This window comes from Cebidichthys violaceus, unplaced genomic scaffold (assembly GCF_023349555.1).
Source record: "Cebidichthys violaceus isolate CVI_PGR_0920_01 unplaced genomic scaffold, fCebVio1.0.p SCAF_13, whole genome shotgun sequence".
Taxonomy (NCBI): Eukaryota; Metazoa; Chordata; class Actinopteri; order Perciformes; family Stichaeidae; genus Cebidichthys; species Cebidichthys violaceus.
Genome location: NW_027176296.1, coordinates 12,968,443 through 12,984,142, shown reverse-complemented (window position 1 = coordinate 12,984,142; position 15,700 = coordinate 12,968,443). Strand labels below are relative to the sequence as shown.

Here is a 15,700-nt window from a genome sequence, read left to right as displayed (position 1 = left end):
GTGACTCAAATTGACCCGGTGTTACGCTCACTGACGGCTGGTTGGGAAAAAGAAGTTCAGCCAATAGGAGCTTTGCAGGTGGTTTTATGAAGGAGGGCGACAACTTCCAGTACCAGAGCGAGAACGCATTAAAACATGAAAAAAAATATGCAACAGTGATGAGACGGATGCAGCTGTCAAGGTTCGACTAAAAGCAAAAATCTAGCGTAACACAGCTTATGTGTCCACTAACAATGAGATTCAAGATGACTGCAGCCAACAGAAAGCAGCCAACGTGAACTCAGAGTCAAGCTGAATGGATGAAGTGAAAACTAAATGTCATTCATTCATATCTCAATAGCAATACATTAATATATATTGACAACAATATAGCATCTATATGAAATGACCACATGGTTTAATTCTTGTGTGACTTAAACATTTGAGAAATAAAAAGCACTGAGTGTTTTGTTATTTCATTAAGAAGGCAACATTAACAAGACTTTCTGAGAAATTTGAGATAGTATGTGCTTGTTATTATAAACGTTATTGTGTCTAAAGACATCTCTATATGATTCCATCACAATATGAATCCATTACAAAGCTATATATTATCATATTGTAAATATACATATTTTTGAAAAGGACCCCACAGCCCTATGCAGCCCCGGTGCGTTCAATGTGGAGAGAGCACTGATCCTTTTAAATGCTGCGTTGCTTATCAGCAACCGGTCATATGGTAACTTAGGAGACAATCTGGCCTTGTGTGCTCTGATTAATTTGGCATGCACACCAGTCATAATTCTGTTAACACACCAGTCATAATTCTGTTTTAATGAAAACTCGACTCCTGGCATTTGCTCCTGGTGTTCTTCACCGCTCTTTTGGAAGAAGGAAATAATGGGTTTAATGGGCGAACCAGTGATTTAAAAGTGATGTATTTTCCATTATTTGCAAAGCCAATGTGGTTCTGGTTCATGTGGATCTAAAAGTAAAATATAAATATTAAAAAAACTTTAAAGCATTGAATTTAGAACAGACTTTGGTGTGGCTGTAGAGTGACTGTTTAGTCCTGTATCTGACCTGCCTATAATCCATAACGATGTCTTTGAGTGTTCACTGAGTCCAAGCGACTCACAGTCAGATCAGACTTCCAGAAAAGATATTTCTGAAGCTGCTCCGTTCCGTTTCTGGTGAAAAATCAAGATGAGCAAGTAAAAGCACCTCCCTACGAGACGTCCACTGTGTCAGAAAGTAGGGCCACTCAAACAGCTTCAACGCCTGCAGGAAATGAAACACACCTTGGACTAACATCAGAGAGATGCGCTGTCCTCAGATCGCTAACTCATCGTGTTTTATAAGTTAGCGACACGAACACAACTGTGGAACCAAACCTACTTGATTATCTGTCCAGAAAACAAACGGCATGAGCACTGCGTTTCATTTTATTAAACACAGTCATTCACTTCGGTTCCAATCTAGCGGCCATGTCCAGGCCCAGTAGAGCACTCTGTCCTCTCTGTCCTCTAGAACTGGCCACTCCAACTCCTCTCTGCGTCCTGTTAGAGGGACGCACCATAAAAGACCCATAAAAGACACTCCGTACATTCGCCTTTACAGCTTTTATATTGCTACCGCTGGCTCGGCACTGCGCAGTCATGAATATCAATCCTTATTACATAACAAGTCATTGAAAATGGATTGTGTCCCTTTGAGTGACTGGATTATGCTTCACTTGAAATATTGCTCATGAGGCAAAAAGAAGCATCTAATGCGGCTAATGAGATTATTGCTGAAGCACCAGTCATTAGAGCGCCGCATGATGTACTATGTTGCATTTCAATGCCTTTCATGTTTTACGAGGCAGCTGTGAAGCTCGTGGTGGAGAGTCCTGCTGAAGTCATACAAGGTGTTTGTCAAAGTCAAGGATGCTTCCTTGGTAGGAAGGGTCCTTCAAAGTCGGCTCCTACACATGGCTAGGCAAGACTCCTTCCTAGCGTTCGGAGAGCATATATTGCAAAAGCCCACAGCGGGTGGGATGAAGAAATGCACGGATAAAATAATCTTCATTTTAAATATTTCAATATTTAATTTCTAGTAGGAATATTGATATCATGTAGGCCTATGGGCAAAAATACTCTCCTCAAATGTACAAGACTCCTTTAAAAATACAGCAATTTTAGCAGAATTCTTTCAAGCCCAACAGAAACAAAATAACCCTCATCAAAGCAATCTCTGTCAACTCCTTCCACTAAACAAGCACCAACTCTGGTTCATTTAACATGTTAGATATCCGTTATGCTCTCCACAGTCATTTCACCTCACCCATTGTAAGAAAAACTAAAGCTCCTCTTTCTTAGCTCTGTCCACTGTTCCAATAAACACCAACAAATAAAGTCTTAAATCATAGTTGGATGTGAAAATATCTCTCTGCTTTTATCAATAACCCGCTGAAGGAGTCTGCTGCTGAGCGACTGAAGTCTGAACAAACTTTTAAATTAGGCCTTGTAGATCTAATATGTGTGAAGTTTCAGCCAAAAAGATGTTGGCGGACTGCCGAGGTGAAATAACGACATAAATAATATTAATGGCATATTTCCCTGGATCCGAATTGTGGGGACAGGAAATAAAATCACTGGATCCTACACTTCCCACTGTGCAATCCATCCTGCACAGTTTACCGTGGATACCCACTCTCTGCAGTGGAAATTGCTCACCCTGCAGATACTAGAGGTTTTCACCTGGGAGGTTTCCGCAGGTCCGTTTAGGACCGGGTCAAAGAACTGTCACACCCGATCTGAATGAACCTGGGGATAATGAGACCCAATCCAAAATGCAGTCAACCAGAACACACCCAGACAGGAGGGGACTCCAACACTGGCAGCAGCATGATGATCAGTAAGTGTGGGGGGGGGGGGAACTTACTGAGTCCATGTTAACGTGACCAGAGCTGATAGCAGGTCCACTGGAGTACACAGACCTGGGATCTGCAGTTAAACACTGGGATCCTACCCCAACCCAAGCACTTTAATGTTTCTTCATCACACACATAAAAAATTACTTTTCTTCACTGCGGGAAAAATTTACAAATACGCTCACTATGTTTGTGTCATTTAAGTGAACGTTGGGCTTCTACCTGATTAACACACAGAAACTTCAGCAACAGACTTTACAGAACTAAAACACCGATCAGCAACTACAGAAGAGTGACACCTGGCTGACAGGCATTCAACAGAGAAAACACACAGAGACGGATTCAAGGACTGCTCCACCTGTGGGGTATTTTAGTTGCTTTACAAAACAAATGCAAAGTGATGAGGACTACAGATATGAATTAGCATATCGCCAACTCAAATTAATAAACAGAATAAATTAAAAAATACATGATTGAGCCAGTACATAATCAGAAATATAAATGTGTAAGTGTCAAATAAAACAATAATGTATGTAAATGTAAAGAACCCTCAAACAAAAAAGAAGACATGGTTTCAGTGGCCAAAAGGTAATTACAGTCCTAATTTGTAGTTCAACTGTGGCCTAAAATACTTAAAGTAGTTGTGCGCACACACATTTCACCTCACTTCTTTCACTCCCATCTTTACCTTCACAGAAAGGTTTGATTACACAATGACTCTTGTTTCCTACGTCGTCAAACAGCCAAAACTACAAAACTGAAAACTCACATGCATCCTCTGAACAACAGATCCTAGACTTTCTGTGGAATTGACCTCTGACACGACGGAGCTTCCTCCCTGGTCACAGTCTGGAAAATCGGACCGGACATATTCAAGTTTTTCATTTATTTAGTTTCCATGTGTCAGACCTGGCAACAGTCCTCAGACAACAGTGAATAACTTGCATGAACAAGCTTTAATTTATACGGAATGTAATAAATATATTACCCATTTCATAAATCAACAGATGCATCATCACTCAGTGCAGGGTCGTGTACTTGACACAGTAAATTAGAACAATGAAATATTTTGTGTAATTAGGCTCAAGAGGGCCTCACCAAAAATAGGAAAATTGTGAATTAATTCCATGCTATATTTCTATAAATTACTCTCGCTTGTGTTTCCACGAGGGGAGAGCTTGGATTCCTTCACAGCCGCTGGCGGCCATGTTTGCATTGGTTTCCCTGCAGAGTGCTAGCACACAGCTACACAGCACACAGCGACGGCAGCAGGTCTGTTTGGTGGTTGGATTGCAGCCCTGATTTGGAGGTAAATAACTTGCAGGTTGTAGTGAAGGATCTTCACTGAGACTCTAAATATTAAAGCATCTACCATTCAGAAAAGTCAGTAAAGGTACAAACTTATCTCAAATGGCCCCTTGCTAGCCATTTCAACTGGATCTCACAGTCTTTGCTCAGTCGTTGTACATCTCTTTTATAGTCTTCCGACCACTCAAAGCTTTTTAACACTACATGTCATCATTCACCCATTCACACCCATGTATACACTGATGACAGGGCTACCATGCAAGGTGCCACCTGCCCATCAGGACTCTAACATTCATACAACATTCATAGACCGCCAGAACAGCCTGCGGGAGCAATTTTGGGGTTAAGTGTCTTGCCCAAGGACACATCGGCATGGACTAGTGGAGCCGGGGATCAAACCGCCGGGGATCTACCACTGAGTCACAGTCGCCCGCAAAAAAAACATGATCAGGGATCTCTAAAAGTGACATCTGTGACTCTGATCCGTGATACGATCTGAAACGTGAGTTTTAAGACCTGTTGCACCACAAGTTACGATACAACACTATCAGACATTCATGAACAACTAAGGGTAGAAATTTTGAAACTTCTTAAAAAACAAAACAAGGTCCACTTATTTGCTTTTTACAGAGCTTTCAGCAGTATCGCAGGTCTTTATCAGTGGATAGATTTCGCTTGTCATAGATTCATCCATAGCACTTCTCTCCTCGCTGTTGACCTTGAAACAAAGCTATTTAGGAAATTCTTGACCTTGAAAAAAGCAGTTTAACCAAACAATACCGAATCTTAGTCCACTAATTGAGTTTTGTCCTATATGACAACAGAGCAAACTCCACTCACTGATTGAGACTATGTGATGCTGTTGAAAACCCCAGAAAAATGGACTTGATTTGGTTTTGTTCTGTAAAGCTGCTATTTCCAAGGTCACGGTTTCTTCCATCCAATGCCTCAGTCTAAGTGTTGTTATGATTAAATGTGTGTATGAATTTAGCAGTTCATGCTCAACCCGACAGCAACCTCTGGTTCTGAAAAGTGTCCATCAGGGGGCGACTCCTCTGGTTGTATAGAAGTCTGTGAGAAAATGACTCTACTTCTACGGCGTCTTTACCGTGGAATCACTCCTCCGCAGTCCAAATGTGGTCACTTCTGCTGACTGGTTGCTTTAAAAAAAAAAAAAAAAAAAAAAAAAAAAAAAAAAAAGGTAGGGGGACACCCAAAACGCCAAACTCAAAGTTTGAAACGATCCGATGTGTGATGTCACGATGACAACGTCCACTTCTTATACACAGTCTATGTGCTGAACCAGCACTTCATGCTATCTCAACCTAGAAATGACTGCTGGCTATTATTTCAGGGGATATAAACCGAGGAGACTTTTAATGAGGGAAGTCACTGAGCAAAGTAAATGAACATCAGGTGAAACTAGGCATATATATATATATATATATATATATATATATATATATATATATATATACATACACACACACACACATGAATAAATAAACTTGACTTGTGTTTATTGGTTTGATAGTCCAGGCTGATGAAATCACATTTATTGTAACTTAAGGGTTGTTTATGAGAAGACTATGAGATGATTTCACATACATGTACATTGTGGAATATTTGTTTCTGAATTGTAATAGAGGGCTTAATTGCCCTGTTGATGACGGAGAACAAAGGCTTTTTATCCTTCCGTCTAATAACCCTAATGGACTTTCCAGACTGCAGAGCCCTGACACAGTGACAGCCTTGAGCTGATGATGAGGGAAGGTTTTACATGCAGGGAGCATCCAGGGGAACGTCCCAGTCACAGCTCAACACTGCAATCTATTCATCCATAACATCCAGCAGTTAGGAGCGGGGGGGGTGTGACAGGCTGGTGGGGACTCTTCCTGTAATCACTTCATTTCTGTCTTCCGTGTCTGCTTAAACTCCGCACCTCATTTCTTTCAATGATTTCACATATCGGCACAACATGTTGGCTTTAATCAACCGCGAAGTATATCTGGCGCCGGCCAACAGCTCTGCTATCAGCCCTCTCTGCTCATTAGTCTTATTAATTGATGCGCTGCCGTTAATAGCAGGCTCACAGTCCAGACGGGGCTGTGTGACGGAGACAGAGCTGAAACACAGGGCTTTGAAACACAGCGCAGTCTCCTGCACAACAGGAGGACAGAGGCATCCCAGCAGAGACGCTCAACTGCCGAACAAAATTAAATGGTTTCAAATTAAAGTGTCATGCAAAAGCCATTGCTATTAATATTTAAAAGTGCAAAGATTACAGCTTTAACAGGTGATTGAGCCAACAACTAAAAACCAGAATTACCGCTTCACAGTTGTTTGCTTCCCCCAAACAGTCAAGTTGCAGTTTACATCCACGTCTGTCCAAAATGTCCTCACGTCATCATCTTATTAGACATTTGTGTGAAATTGTCATACTAGGCATTTGAATTCTTGAGTTACAGCCAGAAGCGTGTTTTGTGAGGTCACAGGGACCTTTGACCACCAAAATCTTATCAGTTTGTCTTTGGGTCCAAGTGGACGTTTGTGCCAAGTTCCCTCCAGGCCTTTGAGAGATATCACAATCACAAGAATGGACCGGACGGACGGATGGACAATCTAAAAACCACGACTGTCGCCGAGGCATAATAAAAAGATGACTCTACTTTCAAAAAGGTGCGACAGGTACCCAGCAAACAGTGAGACGCTGAATGAGCATTGTAAGAATGTCCAATCAAGATTTCCTTTTTAAGGAAAATAGTTTACAGTGAAGGTCGTGCCGACGTCCAAACGTTGACTTTTGATTTCACACGGGACACAAAGTCTCTTTTTCCAATATCCCCTGGCTTGTAAAAGAGGGTCTGACTGGACATTATTGGACATGGAAACGTCAACCTCATAACCATATCGCATGTTTTTAATGTGGTGTTATCAACAGGCGGCAACCTCCGGTTCTGCAGAGTGAAGCCGATGAGGAAGGGTCTTAAAACTATTATCTCTCTATTAGTTTTGAACCCGAACAATCATCTTGTTGCTCATCGCAGCCACACATCCACTGTAATTAAAATGTCCTCAATATGCTACGCTGTTGTATGAAGCTGAAATATAACAACAAATATTACTGGGACTACTGCAGAGAATGTAGCAAATGTACACAGTCCAGCCATCTTATTGAATCCATGTTGACTCTGTCTGCTCCTTCACTCGCTGTCTGATGAGAGTAGATGGGAAAGTGTGCTCACTGAGAAGACAACTGAAACTTTGGGTTTGGTTTCAAAATTCGCTAACTGTGAAAAATCCAGCCTCTTAACATAACTTTACTAAATCTGCAACAATTATTTTCATTATCAATTAATTAGCAGATGCTTATCTTATCAATGAATCATTTAGTTTAGTAAATGTTCAAATGAGTTCAAATAAAGAAGTATAACCATCGCCATTTTCCGAAAGCCCTAGCTGACGTGGTGTTTGTTTAGTCCAGCAGTTTAAGATGCACCAGAGCACGCGCTTCTGACGCTCGAGGCGAAAAAACGACCACACCGCCCCTCTGTTTGCAACATACAATGCCAGCAACTCCACGCGAACGCAGCAACGCTACTGTGCTCACAGCGTCAACTATGTCACAGCACGCGGGGCCTTGGCTGACCCGTGTGAAAAGATAAGAGCACCAAGCAAGTCTGCATAATAACAGCATAATGAAGAATACTACAGAGTACAATTCTCTCCTATACACCACTGAGCATGAAACACACACGCGGGCGCAAGCAAGTTTTATCGGCAACTTCAAACGACGAGAGCGAAATTAAAGCCTACCTCATTAGCACCAGCACCATCTTCTTTATTGGAGCGAGGGCGGTAAACTTGCGGCGCTAGCATTCTCTCGGTTCGGTGGTCCAGGCGCGCGGTCATCCTTGCCAACACCTCCAGGAACACATATATGTTAAAAACGAATCTCCTCTGCTCCCGGACTACTTGCTCCGTCAACACTATTTTCTTTTTCGCTCGTTTAGACCAGGCTGCAGTATTTTAGTACTCGCACGTTGTAGTTGTTTTTCTCGAAGGCAATCGAACGTGGTATCAGCCAGGCCAGGCTACTATTGGCTCGTGAGAGCTGGGAGGCGGGATAGGGTGTGGCCGCAGGTGAAGTTTCATTAGGCTCGTTCGAGATGAACTGCTCGTCGCTTGGTGAGTGGACGAGACAAAACGCGTTAACAAAAAAACTGAGGTCAAGTCGAACAGTTTTGAGCCGCCTTCAAAGAATAAACAGGAAGTCAAACAAACAGTTACTTCCTGTTAGATCCGATCTGTAGGCACTTGTAGTTTACAGACCTCGTTTGGATTGTTTCTAAATATATATGTATATGAAAATGTGCGTGTATCTGCATTGTATGCTGTCCTTTGTTCTTTTTATGTCGGCCTGTGAAACACTTTGATGCTCGTTGTGATAGGTGATAAAATAAATAAGCTTTATTATTATCAATCACACAAAGTATGTTTTTAGATTAAACTGTCATTGCACAACATGAGACTAATAGCCAAAAATCTAGTGTTAAGTATTACAATTATGTATTTATGTTTTGTTTGTTTTGTTTTTTCTTGTTTTGCTTCATTTTGTTTGTTCTGTTTGTCTCTCCCCTATATAAAGTTTTAATATTATTATTATTATTATTATTATTATTACTACAATTACACAGAAAAATAAGATTTTCTGCAAAACGTGGTGTTTGTTGTCAAATCTAAGAGCCAATCAGCTCTTTGATCTGTCGACAGCCAGGCGTTTCCCATCATGCCCTGGGTCCTGGGTCATGCAGTTGGTGGAGAGCAACTGCCACGCCTCGCTCTCGTGAGGTTATTGTTGACCACGTGTTCATGACATGACGTCAAAGCAAGCCGGGATCAAGTCGGACACAAATCTGACCAGCATGCATTGTGTGGCTAACCCCGGTTGATCGATTCTGCAGCATGACTGGATCATCTCGAACGAGCCTCTTGACACAATCCTCAGCCATTCACTGTGCTTACAGAACGCGTAACCTCGCCAGACTACAGCTACTGCAAATGAGTTACTTAGCGATTTTGTTCATCAACAGTTGGCCCACTTAAATCCTCACATTTGAGAGGCTAAAATCTGCATTTGTTCTGCATGTATGCTTGAAAAAAACGACTTTAACAATGACTCAATTATTAAAATAGTTCCCAATTAAATGTCTGACTAATTAATGTCTCAATAATAGTTTAATCGACTAATCGTTGCAGCTCTTTACCTCACTTTAGTAAAGCCATGCGGTTTATTCAATTTTTTTTTTTTTTCTTCAATTAAACAATATTGATTTTTCTTCTAACTGTTGAGATCCCTCCTTTGTATTTATATTATTCACTTCCAACACTTATAATATTCCAATTCCCATATCTTTTGTGAGCAGGTAAGCTCATGAATACATAAATGTATTTGGACAGGTCATGTTTGCCCCTATAAGCACACCCAGATTACACAGGCAGTTCAGCCCTGTGTAAGCTGGTTGTACCTCCATGTACAGCCGTGTCTTCTGGTCAAACGCCGCTCTGCTACTGAGCCGTCCCTCTGCAGGTCGTGTCTCACCCAAACATCCTGTTTACCACAAATGCAAGCAGGCACATGCACAGGCCAAACACCCGATCGCAGAGATGGTCTTTGGTACCAGCAGCCAGCCTGTGTCGCAGTGGGGAAATTACAGCTCTGTCGGTGCTGATAGGATCTTGCCCCTTGCGCTCTCTGAGGTGAGATGAAACAACACCAGCCACTCTTTGGCTGAACACCAAACAATAGAGAGTCTCAGTGGAAAGGCTATTGTGGTCCTGTTCTATTGTGGGGATGAAAGGAGACGAGCTGGACCGTTCTGCAGAGCGGTCAATCAGCACAGGGACAATGCCACGACATGCAGGAGACAAACTCAACACTCCCACCCAATCACGTCCACAGGAAACAATGCACAGCCTGTTGCTATCGAACCTGTTCCCTGCTCCACAGAGAGGCCGCCTGTTTGAACTAAAACTGCAGGATTCCTTGTACATCATTACTGACACTGAAAGAAGAATGAATTAATTTGACAATATAACCAACATAACCCATAAAGATTTTTTTTAACCTTTATATTTCAGGGAATTATCCCTGAGGGCAAAGCTCTTATTTTTGAACTCACACAGAAAGCATAAACAACCCCATCGTGTACAGATGAGATTGGATGATAGCAGGGAGCAGTTGCCTGTGTTGTTATAAAAACTTGATTAAGAAATATGCTTTTCTTTGAAGGCACTGCAGCAGGAAACAGCAACCTGCTATAATCTGATTTTGTCAGGAAAACAACTGTGGCACCGGCGAAATAAGAACAGAGCGCAGAGCATCTGCTCTCTCTCATGTTTACAAGAGTAAAATAAAGAAAAACAGATGTTTTCGCTGAGGGAAGATGTACAGGAATCTGTATGTGTGAAGGCAAGGGAGAGTCGCCAAAGAACAAATTCTATCTGGTTTAGGCCCAAGAACAGGTCCCGAGAGTAAAAAAATGCCCTTCAAGATTTAAACACTACAGGTTTTGGGCCTCATGAAGTCAGATGACATCTCGCAAGCTCAGGTTTTGCTATTTTAGTCTGTAAATCATCCACTGAGAATGATTTGATGCCAGTGGAGTCAGCAGGGTGTTTCAATGATCATGCGCTCTTACAGCGTCCCTGTAAATGATTTCAAAAGCCGGTCGCAGACCTGAAACTCAGTATGATTCTAAATCTGCATGGCCTGTTTTCTATGAACAGTTCAGCAGATTTCCAGAACAGCAAGCACACTTTTAGTTAGAAAATCAGAAATTTGTATTATTATTATTATTAGGAGAGATACCAGTGACAGAGAAAACTGTCAATGTATGTTGAGCCTTGGGAGACAGTAATAAGATGAATTAGAATAGATTGATCAATATAAATCTCATGTCCGTGTGTTGATTACGGAGTTGGAATCAGCGCATTGTTAGCCTAGCTTGGCATAAAGCCAGGACGCATGGGGAAATGAGAGATTGCAGATTTTTTTTTTTTGATTAATTGATTTATTGTTTAGTCCATTAATGTAAGAAAATACTGAAAAAGTCCATCACAGTTTGCCAGAGCAGAGGCCAAGTTAATGTCTTCTGTGGCTTAGTGGAGAGCAGGGTAGTCCTTCAATCAAAGGATTGGCGGTTTGATCCCCGGTTCTGCTGGTCGCATGTCGATGTGTCCTTGGGCAAGACACTTAACCCCTACGGTGTGTGTGTGTGTGTGTGTGTGTGTGTGTGTGTGTGTGTGTGTGTGTGTGTGTGTGTGTGTTAGAAGCCCCTACCATCAGCGTGTGAATGGGTGAATGATGTATAGTGTGAAAGCACTTTGAGTGGTCGGAAAGACTAGAAAAGCAATTTACCATTTAACTGTCTTGGTTTGTCCAACCATAAGTCCAGAACCCAAATATAACTTAATTTACCATCACACATAAGACAAAGAAAAGCAGTAACATCACATTTAAGCTGGAAATTGGGAAGTTATGGTATTTTGATCAGTGTGACTACCAACTCATCAAATACTAACGTTTGGTGTGGACATTTTTCAACATGCAGGTGGTTAGGGTTACGTCAAGTACTTAAGTTAAGTATACATTACATGACTACTCAGTTGGTTTTGGAAAAGTTCATGGTAAAAATATCTTACGTTAGGTACAATTAGGCTATGTTACGTAACTTACGTACATTTAAAAACGACAGTTTCACACACAATGAGGTGGTTTAACACGGGACACGAACAGCGACCTCCAGGGTCAAAGTCCTGTGTTTGTTTGACCAGAACATCCACCCCAACGCTCCCCCTTACGTCTCCTCACTTCCTCCATTGGCCAAAAACTGACGCTAGAGGGAGCGTCATAGTCTGATGCGTATGTGACCACAGACCAGGCGGCCATATTTGAGGAGCTGGTTACGCCCTGGCTCTGCTGACGATAGAACATTGGCGTGGCTGCTTTACACAAGATCTGATTGGCTGCATTCAAATACCATTTACATCTATGAACCAGGATACCTATCTGTATTAAAAATTCATGCAAAACTGGGGGGCACCATAATGAAACCAGAACATTTCTCCCTGTTGGTCTCAAAGGAGAACACATGACTCTGATTTACAGAGCAAACTTTAAAAGTTAGTGTTTAAGGTTAAATTCACTTTTGCAAACTGAAATGATTCTACCCAGACAGTGTTTGTTTATGTTGACATGACAAAGAAAAGAATATGTGTATCTGCTTCAAAACTCCAGAAAAGCAGCCTCCCTCTATATGACACTACAGAGACGTTCTAATAATAGAGACTAATAATAGAACCATAAAGATCCTGAACAGAACCTTCGGAGACCGGGTCCAAGCCTGCGGGGATCTGTAGTCCTCTCGATGTGCGGCAGACTCCAACCTAGATGAAAATGCTGTATATACAGAATGCCAAAACATCGCAGCTCTCTCCACCCATATGTTTTCATGCTTGCTCATCCCTGAAATTACACACAATTTATCAACGTGGAGAGGACGGCAGAGTGTGAGGGGAGATGGAGGGGAGCCAGCTCCACATACAGCTGTGATACACGGCCTCGGATGGAGCTGTGGTCGAGACGACCAAGCACAGCTTCGTTCAGCCAGACAGTTGCAGTCTGTGGACACATTTTGATGTGACTGAGGCTCAACGTTGGACCCGAAACATCTGTGCTTAAGTCGCTCTCGGCAGCGTGCAAAGTACACTGAAGGAAGACACAATGTCAAAACGTTTATACATAAACTATTTATAATCTAGTATGCGTGCACCTTTTTGATATTGCTTTTGCCTTTTTGCCATTGCATCTCATAGAGTATTTGGGATGTGCATATATTACTTTGTGATGAAGGGCATTTGTGCCACAGTTTACAGATGATGTGCGCAAGTAATAATAAGGTATTCAAAAGGCCAACAATCTGTTTATATAGGAACTTCGTTCTACTGAAGGGACATCTAGGAGAACAGTTGACAGTCAGGTCTTGGGATTGTAAATGTCACAGCGCAAAAACAAATAATCCCATTTCACCTCTATTATGTGATGGAGGAATCGACAAAACATTCCGTTATTTGGGTGAACGAATGCTAGAATATGTGTGAATGTTAGGAATATAAGATAAACAAGAGTCTTGTCAAAACGCCGTTGACGGCCAGGGAGCAGTAGTGTGTGTGTGTGTGTGTGTGTGTGTGTGTGTGTGTGTCTGTGTGTTGCCCTTCTCATCCTAATAAAGGCTGCATGAGCCTCACTCTGCTGCCGTTCAGCTGATGCATCCATCAAGGTGGAGGAACGACACGCGGAGCATCACGCATCACTCCCTCCACCTCCTCTCCGTCTGCATCTTGTTTCCGTGACTCCACCTCCTCCCTGGCCTCACTGCCCTCACTCCTCTTCCCTCCATCTGTTGCACGCATGCACTCCTCCCACCTCGCTCCTTCTCTCTTCTGCCATCCAATAATGTGGTCTCTGTCAGATCCAGGTGAACTGCACCCTCCTCCCTATTCTTCTTCTTCTTCTTCTTCTTCTTCTTCTTCCTCCTCTGCCTTATTCAGCCTTCTTCAATTGGAGCATTTCACTACTCTTGCTTTAGAAAACTGCTAAGAGAATGAAACGCTGAGTGCTAAGTCATGCAAGATAACTGGCTAATGATAAGCATGGGCCGCCACACAGACAACACAAAGTTATCCTTTAACTTTAGTGTGTTATTCTCAATATTTGTACATATATATATATATATATATATATATATATATATGTGTGTGTGTATATGTATATGTGTGTGTGTGTGTGTGTGTGTGTGTGTGTGTGTGTGTATATATAAATTAATATATATATGCATATATATAAATAAATACACATATATATATATATAAATAGATAAATAAATAAACATATATGTGTGTGTGTGTGTGTGTGTGTGTGTGTGTGTGTGTGTGTGTGTGTGTATAGCCTATTACAAAAAATAACTGACCTGACGTGTTAATGGTGCTAATACAGTGGGCTTGTATTTTGAAAGCATAGATGCATTAAGAATCGCGAGTCGCACTGTTCTCCAGAAGGTCCCGCACATACATTTCAACTTTAATAAACACATCCAAGCGGCATGTTTTGCGAGTGATGTATTTGTCTTCATCGTGTTACCAGCGCACAGAGAGGAGTGCGTGCGAATAGAACAACATGGTCACACAGACGGCGGAGAGTCTGAACAGAGAGCCGTGAAAAGAATGCAAAGAAATGATGCAAGCGACGCTGTGTGTTTGCACGGGTTTGATCCAGAAATGCCATTTCCTACCAAATGACATGCTTACAGTTGCAAAGATGTTCCGTGTGCAGCAGGGGTGTGCCATTATTTAATTATCTCTTGTTCGGAAAGATGCTCTCACCAATCTGCATGTAAAAAAATCAATCTGCAGGAATAAGAAATCTCTGTCAATCATAAAGGCACATAATTATCACATCATCTATGACTCAAACCTGTTTCTGGCTCATTATAAAAAACTCTTGTGATTCATGAAATATACAACTTTCACAGCTCGATATGAGTCTGTGAGAAAACCCTTTGTTAACAGAATGCGCCCCTAAAAGTTGACTTCAACAACATTATCCATATTTGGGATTATAGGGCGAACTGTACACGAGCTGTGATTTCATTCCCACGCGAGACGGGATGCGTAATGTTGCGTGCAAACAATGTATTGATTTCGAATAGATTTCTGGTGTCGTGTTCCGTCAGCGTATCGGCTGCAATGTCAGATGCGAGTGCGTGTTGACGGACTCGGGTGAGTCAGTCGTGCACGCAGCGTGTCAGGTCTGCAGGACGCCCCTGTGACATGCACACACACACACACACACACACACACACACACACACACACAACACACACACACACGTTTACACAGCAGAGTGGGGGAACTCACCATTTTCTATTGTTTCCCGGACGTTTGCATTCGGAAAAGACGTTGAAGACAAGAAGAGCGGGCAGGTCCCCAGGTTTTACACACAGTTTAGAAAAGAGTCTCCTAAATTCCTCTCCGGTCCCGCAACGCTCGCTCTAATCCCCCGGAGGTGTGTTGGAGAACAGGTCCGTAAACGCGCCGTAGAGAGCGACAGGTAAATCCCCGCTCAGCTGCTGGGACTGTGGAGGAGTTTTTTCTCTCTCAGTGATCCCCGTTCTCACAGACAGCTCTCTCTCTCTCTCTCTCTCTCTCTCTCTCTCTCTCTCTCTCTCTCTCTCTCTCTCCTCTCTCTCTCTCTCTCTCTCTCTCTCTCTCTCTCTCTCTCTCCATATACACCTTCGGGTGTTGTCGGCCACATTCGCCTGTTTCCGGGAGAACTCTAGACGTAGCAATAAGGCTGTCAATAGGCTCGTTCGAGATGAACTGCGCCTATGCGATTTATTATGTGTTTGTAAATATATATTTATGTGGAAACTTGCGTTA

The 15,700-nt window shown here is 42.2% G+C and overlaps 1 protein-coding gene across 12 annotated transcripts in view; it reads right to left on the bottom strand.

Moving 5' to 3' along the window:
- Nucleotides 1-15,443, bottom strand: part of ptprfa (protein tyrosine phosphatase receptor type Fa) — a 292,124-nt gene extending 276,681 nt beyond the window's left edge. For all 12 annotated transcript variants that reach the window (XM_068707781.1, XM_068707787.1, XM_068707783.1 and 9 more), the window contains exon 1: nt 15,179-15,443. The gene's annotated coding sequence lies outside the window, so the exon portion shown is untranslated. The remainder of the gene's footprint in view (nt 1-15,178) is intronic.
- Between the last annotated feature and the right edge of the window lie 257 nt (nt 15,444-15,700).